At 53.8% G+C, this 6,279-nt stretch overlaps 1 protein-coding gene across 2 annotated transcripts in view; it reads right to left on the reverse strand.

The window, feature by feature from the left end:
• Positions 1-4,260, reverse strand: part of DAPK2 (death associated protein kinase 2) — a 116,957-nt gene extending 112,697 nt beyond the window's left edge. For both annotated transcript variants that reach the window (XM_057722787.1, XM_057722786.1), the window contains exon 1: positions 4,142-4,260. The gene's annotated coding sequence lies outside the window, so the exon portion shown is untranslated. The remainder of the gene's footprint in view (positions 1-4,141) is intronic.
• Positions 4,261-6,279: the final 2,019 nt, after the last annotated feature.

Below are 6,279 nucleotides of genomic sequence, written 5' to 3' on the forward strand. Positions count from 1 at the left end.
AATAAGAAGGATGATTAGTATTGCTGTTTGACTCACCCCAGGCCATTGTTTGTGTCTCCGCTTCCCACAGCCACTGAGGCACCAATTCTGTTCCCTTCTGAGAAAAAGGCATTGGGATCCTCCTGGCAAGTTTGGCTTGACCAGAGTCAGGCGTTTGGCCCCCCTCACCCTCACCCCCATCCTGGCAAAGCCCCTGAGACTAGTGCAGGAGGTGGCAGAACTGCTATCTGTCATCTTCTTGTTGCTGAAAAAATACTTCCAAATAAACCATTTGGGTCAGATCCTGAGGAGTGGAGGGGGCTACTAATTTCACAAAGCTAGATGGAAGCAGAAAACTCCAAAAAATTCTGTTGGCAGGTACCCTGAGAATGGTCCCGGGAACAGCTAAGATCCCTCATTTGACAAGAGGCCAGTTGCATTTGCTCTCAGGAGATGAGCTGCCTGTGAAGCAGTCCCACCTCCGCAGCAGAACAACGAGCCCCTGCCTTGGGTTCTACATCCTGAGTGACCAGGAGCTGGGGGCCAGGAGATCCCCTAAGCTCAAACTAGGCCCCAAATCACCATTTCAGCATAGCCCCCTCCCCCATAAATCCTATATTACAGGCAAAAGTAGACCTTTCTCATCTCCCCAAAGGTTTCACCCTTGCCACACCCCAGCTCAAGTTGGGTCCTTTCCATGGTGGGGGGTGGGGCAGGGTGGGGAGGTACCCAGAGAGCTCTCCTAGCAAAACTGTTCCCTTCCCACACAGCCAAGCTCAAATGCTACCATCAAATGCGCCTCCTTGACCCTTTTTCTTATCAAAACAGATTAAAATTATCTTCCTCTTTAAATTCCCAAAGAGGGCTCTTTATGCATTTTTAGGGTTAGAGCTTATCACATTCTGGCTTATATCATAATCTATGTCGATGTGTAACCCAGAGGGAGAGAGTACAGGTTCCACAGGCACACAGGCCTGGGTTCAAATCCCAGCTCTGCCACTGACTTCCATACACTGAACACAGGACAACTTTGCTGAGCTTCAAATTACTTACACAGAAAATGAGTCTAGACAATGCCTAGTGTTAGTGAATATTTGGAGAACTCTCAAACACTGCTAGGGAGAGTATTCACTGGGACAGCTACTTTGGAAAACTGTTGGGCAGTTTCTATGGACATACCTAAAAGAAACCCATGCAGGTGTTTTCCAAAATGGTGCACGTTAGAACATTCACAGCAGCTGTATTAGTAACAACTAAAAATTAGAAATGACCAAATGGCCATCAACAGAAGAATGGATAAACTGAGTTATACCCATATGATGAAATTATTATACAACAAGAGGATAAATGAACTATTGCTCCCTGCAACAACGTGGATGAATCTCACAAACATAATTTTGAATGAAAGAAACCAGACCCAAAAGACTACACACTGCATGATGCCCTTTAGGTAAAACAAATCCATGGTGCTAGAAGTCAGAATAGTGGTTACACCTGGGTCAGGGGTTGTGCCTACAAGGCGACACAAGGAGGTTTCTGGGTGCTGGCAATGCTGTTTCTTGCTGGTATGTACACTTATTTTGTATGCAATCGAAATGGCACGTAATTTTAAAATGAGTCTAATATCTACAGGACAAATGAGATAACATATGTAAAGTGTTTTTAATAGTCCTTGGATGGTTCCTAGAAGTGTGAATTCCTTCCCTCCTGCCTATTGTCTTGGAGCCTCATGAGGGCAGGAGTTGTGACATTCTCACCTCTGTCCCCTTGAGGTAGCTTGTACACAGGAGGCACTCCATAAATGTTGGTTGATTGAAATGTAGTGCCCTAGCCGTCTTTCTCAAGGCTGCTGCTCAGAAAGCTCATCAGGTAAAAACAGCTGATGACAACTTAAAGCCCCTTCATAACATCTCTCCCCAAGATGAATTTGTATTTTACCAGTCCAGAAACACGAAACTAAAGGGGAAACATTCTGAGGTGGAATTACAGTCACCGGCTAGGACCCAGAGAAGGACCCAGAGGCACAGGCACCTATTTTGCCCTGAAAAGATGAAACCACATGGCAGAGGGCACACCTACAACTTCTGGCCAGAGGCAGAGGTCATCGGCTCCAGACATTCCACGGTTGAGGCCCATCTTAATGCCCACACTCCTATTAACAGAATCCTTAGAATTCACACTCCTGCCCCCAACCCCTACTACTAGGCAACACTTCTGAAAGGTTAACACAGATTTCCTAGGACCTCATAAAAAGAGATCTAAGAACATCTACAGGATTTTTAGACTCTGCTCAGGAGCCGCCAGTATGAGGAAGGGGAGCCAGAGAAGTTCCACTTTATCTACACTATATGTTGGGGTTCTATGTAAGAATTCATGGGTGGGAGGAGTTTGAAAACCACTGCTGTCTGGTCAAACCCATCTGTTTTACAGAAGGAGGAAACTGAGGTCCAGACAGTGGAAAGGACCTGCTAAAATTCACACAGCTAGCCCCCTCCAGCTGCTCTTCCCCTGGCTTCTGTTGACAGCACCCTCAACCCTCCAATGGCAGCACCAGGGTTAGGAAGTCAGTGGTCTCCTGAGGGACAACCTAGGAGAAGGTCTCCAGGGCTGGAGGATCATCCCATAGAGAACTTTCAAACCTACTAAGCCCCTCCCCCATGGGCCCCAGCTCACCCTGCTGAACTCTCAGAGATCTTTACCTAGTGCAAGTCTGTGAAATGGGACCACGATCGCCCCCTTACACCCCCTTCCATGAAGAACCATCACATTCAGGCTCTGAGGAGGCTGCCAAGAGAAGGGAGGGGCATTCGGCATTACATGCATTGGAGGCTCTGACCCACCCTGATCTCTGATGAGGAAGCTGGGGCTCAGAGAAGATCAGCCACCTGCCTAAGCTGACATGACAAAACTACCTTCCCGGTGAAGGTCAGCTCCACTGGGCAGCCTGCTTTCACCCCCACATCTAACAACCAGGGAGGCCTTAGGGAGAGGGTCAGAGTCAGTTCAGGTCTTATTCCTGCCAATGGGAAACTTGTCCCAGACCAGCACACACCCACTCACATCCACACACCCCTGCACCCCCTGCCCAAGCCTCTCCCAAAGCTGCTGAATGGGGCCACTTCAGGTGCTAAAAACACATCTTGGGAGATGTATGATTTGGGGAAGAACAGGACTCCGGAAGTAATGGTGAAGAGACCAACGCACCAGCACCCCTGGGTCACCAGGACTCTCCCAGGAATACCTTACACAGGCAGCTGACAAATACAGTGTCAGAAACCACAACAGCGGCCCCCAGCTGCCCTCCACTGGATACTCAAGTACACAGGGTCCGGTGCTCTCCCCACCCGCCCCCAGGGCCCTTCCCACCTGCCAGTGAGGCAGCAGCTAGGCATCCTCTCTTCCAGTGTGCGCTCCTAACCTACCACCTGTGTGGCCTCAACGCTTACGGCTCTGGGCCTCCTCTTCCTCCCAAAGTGAGAAGACTAATTTCCACCTTGCAGAGTCACCGTGAGGATCAGCCGGACCTACACACGCCACGAGATATCCACAATCCCTGGTCCAGAGTCGGGTCGCCTGTTGACGACACCCTCCTACGCTGGGGAGGAAACCCCAGCCTGCCCCGGACCAACTGGCTGCCGCCCTGCCCACCCTAACTCTGCCCCGGCCCGGGCTCCCGACGGCGGGGACCACAGCTTCATTCTGTCACGGAGAAAGCACTCTGGGTGCGGAGCCGCCTCCTCGCATCGCCTCCTCACACAAGAGGAAGAAGGAGGTATGCGAGGTGGACGATGCTGAGAAGACCTGGCCTCTCTCCTCCCGGAAATCTGGGGTGCTTTCCCCCGGCAAGGGCTCCAAACCTGATGGAAGTCTGCCTCCCCCCGCCTCCCCAGGCGCCAGGTCTGCCCACTGCTCCCACACGGTCCCTCAGGTCACAGTCCCAGACTTCAGAGTGGGCCCTAGGGGCCCGGCGGGCAGGTCCCTGAGGTGGAGGGCCGGCCGGAGCACCCAAGACCGAGGCCGGCCATCCCCGGGGTGGGGGGGGGGGCGGCGTCAGGGAGCCGGCGGCTGAGCTGCGCCGCAGCAATGTGCACCCCCCGCCAGCCCTAGCCCCGGGCCGCGCGCCCCGTCCCGCCCGTCGAGCCCGCAGACGGGCGCTACTCACGGCGGGAGGCTGCGCGGCGGCGGGCGAGGGGGCGCGGGGGGCACCGGGGGCGCGGCGGGGTGCGCTGCTCTCGGCTCGGCTCCGCTCCCTGCGCGCTGGGCGCCCGCCCGCCCGCAGAGCCGCGGAGGAGCCGAGGGGGCGGAGCGGCCGGTGCCGTCCCAGGCGCCGGCTGGAGGCGCGCCCGGAGGCCCGAGACGGGGCTCGGAGCGCCCCCTGGCGGGAGTCCCCTCCGGACAGCCCCGGGGTGAGGGCCGAGCGCCTCCCTGCCAGGTCGGGGCGCGCAGCTCCGGGCCCTGAGGTTCCCAGGAGCGGGGGCGAGAGCCAGTGGCAAGACCTGGCGTCTTCGCGGGCTCTGTCACCTAGATGCTGTGTGGCCTTGGACAAGTCAGCTAACCTCTCCAAGCCTAATCTGGAAATTGATTTAAATGAGCTTATACGCTTGATATAGCCTGGCATGGTCTCAGAAAGTGGTATTTCCTTGTCCCCTGCTTCCGTCGTGAGCGAGGAAGTTCCACCAGGGAGTAGGCTGCTTCCTCCCTCCCAGCCAGAATGCAGACGACGCACAGATTCTTCTGGAAACTCCACCATCCATGGTCCCCAGTGGTGTGAGGGCTGTGATGGGGAGGGACACGTCCCTCCTCACCACCCCCACCCCCGCTTGGGAGAGGCCTGGCCTCCGTGCCCCCAGCCCTGCCTGGCACATTGGTGTGTGAAGCCTCACATCACCATCAAGCCTTCCCTAATGAAAGACTTGGGAGTGGAGCGCTCCTCTCTTCCTTCTGCCAAAAATCCCAGGAGCAAAAAGGAATGAGAGTGGAGGGGTGGTGAAAGGAAATGGAAACAGAATGTAAGTCAAGTTCAGTGATCGTATTTCAAGACAACAGGCTGTTTAGGGAGAAGAAATGAAGGCCCCTTCCCAGAGCCTCCCTCCCCAAATCACCCAGGGTGTTCCTCAAGACAGTCGTAGAGGAAAGAACGATAGATTCAGAGTCCTGTGTTTGGTTCAGAGCTCTGTTCCGCCCATCCTGGTGTGAGTATAGCCTTGGGCGCGGCACCTGAACTTATTCTTCATCAGTAAAGTAGGCAAACATCCCTTCTTACAGCACCTAATGGAGCTATTGTAGGGCTGAAATGAGAGTGTGTAAGATGCACCCAGAGGACTTCTACCTGTGTGAGCAACCCCCTGCTCCCACTTTAGGCTTTCCGGACACTGGGGTACTGGGATGTACAGATGAACCAGCCCCACTCCCAGCCCCCAGCTGACCAATACTTCAGCATCTGTGACAGCCTCTAGAAAGATCCTGGTGCTTCCTTGTTGATAAATGTGACAACATTCCAGGACAGTGCAGGCTTTGCGTGACCTCTCCCAAGAGCACCAGGCTACCTTGAGTAAAGTAATACCCGCAGACCAGAGGTGGCTCTCCAAGTCAGTAGGCACAGGAGGACACCCACTGGTGAGGTTTCAGCAGCGTAAGGAGGCCCTTCATCCTCAGACCACCCTTAAACCTCCTCCCCCATTTCCAGCTATCTAATACTGTGTAACAAACCACCCCAGCCTTGTGGCATGAAACAGTTTTGTTAGGCTCATGCTGTGAGAGTCAGAAGCCATGCACAGCGCGTATGGCTTATTTCTGCTCCACAATGTTTGGGGCTTCAACTGGGGAGACTTGAGTGGGTGGGAATGACTTGTATGGCTGAGGGCTGGAATCATCTGGAGGCTTCATCATTCACATGGCCAGCCACCTGCGCTAAGATGAACCCAAAGCGAGGCTCAAGTGTGACTGCCAGAGCACCTACATGTTGCTTCTCCATCCTTTCCCCGTCTGAGTCTCACGCTTAATACCTAATTTGCAGCAGCAATATCCTCTTGTCCTAGACAAAACGGACATTCTTGGATTTGACACATGGCAAACTAGTTAGAGAATGTTGCAGCTGGAAGGCTCGCTGTCAACCATCCATCCAGCCTGGTCATTCTTCAGATGAGAAAACTGAGGCTCAGCAAGGAGAAGTTGACAGCCCAAGGTCACATATCTGCTCAGGGGCAGAGCTGGCATTAGAGCCAGGACACCTCCCAATTCTCAGTTTGGTGCTCTTTCCACTGTACCTTCCACATGCAGTTGCCTAGGGAGGTACCATCT

Source organism: Hippopotamus amphibius, chromosome 2 (assembly GCF_030028045.1).
Source record: "Hippopotamus amphibius kiboko isolate mHipAmp2 chromosome 2, mHipAmp2.hap2, whole genome shotgun sequence".
Lineage (NCBI taxonomy): Eukaryota > Metazoa > Chordata > Mammalia > Artiodactyla > Hippopotamidae > Hippopotamus > Hippopotamus amphibius.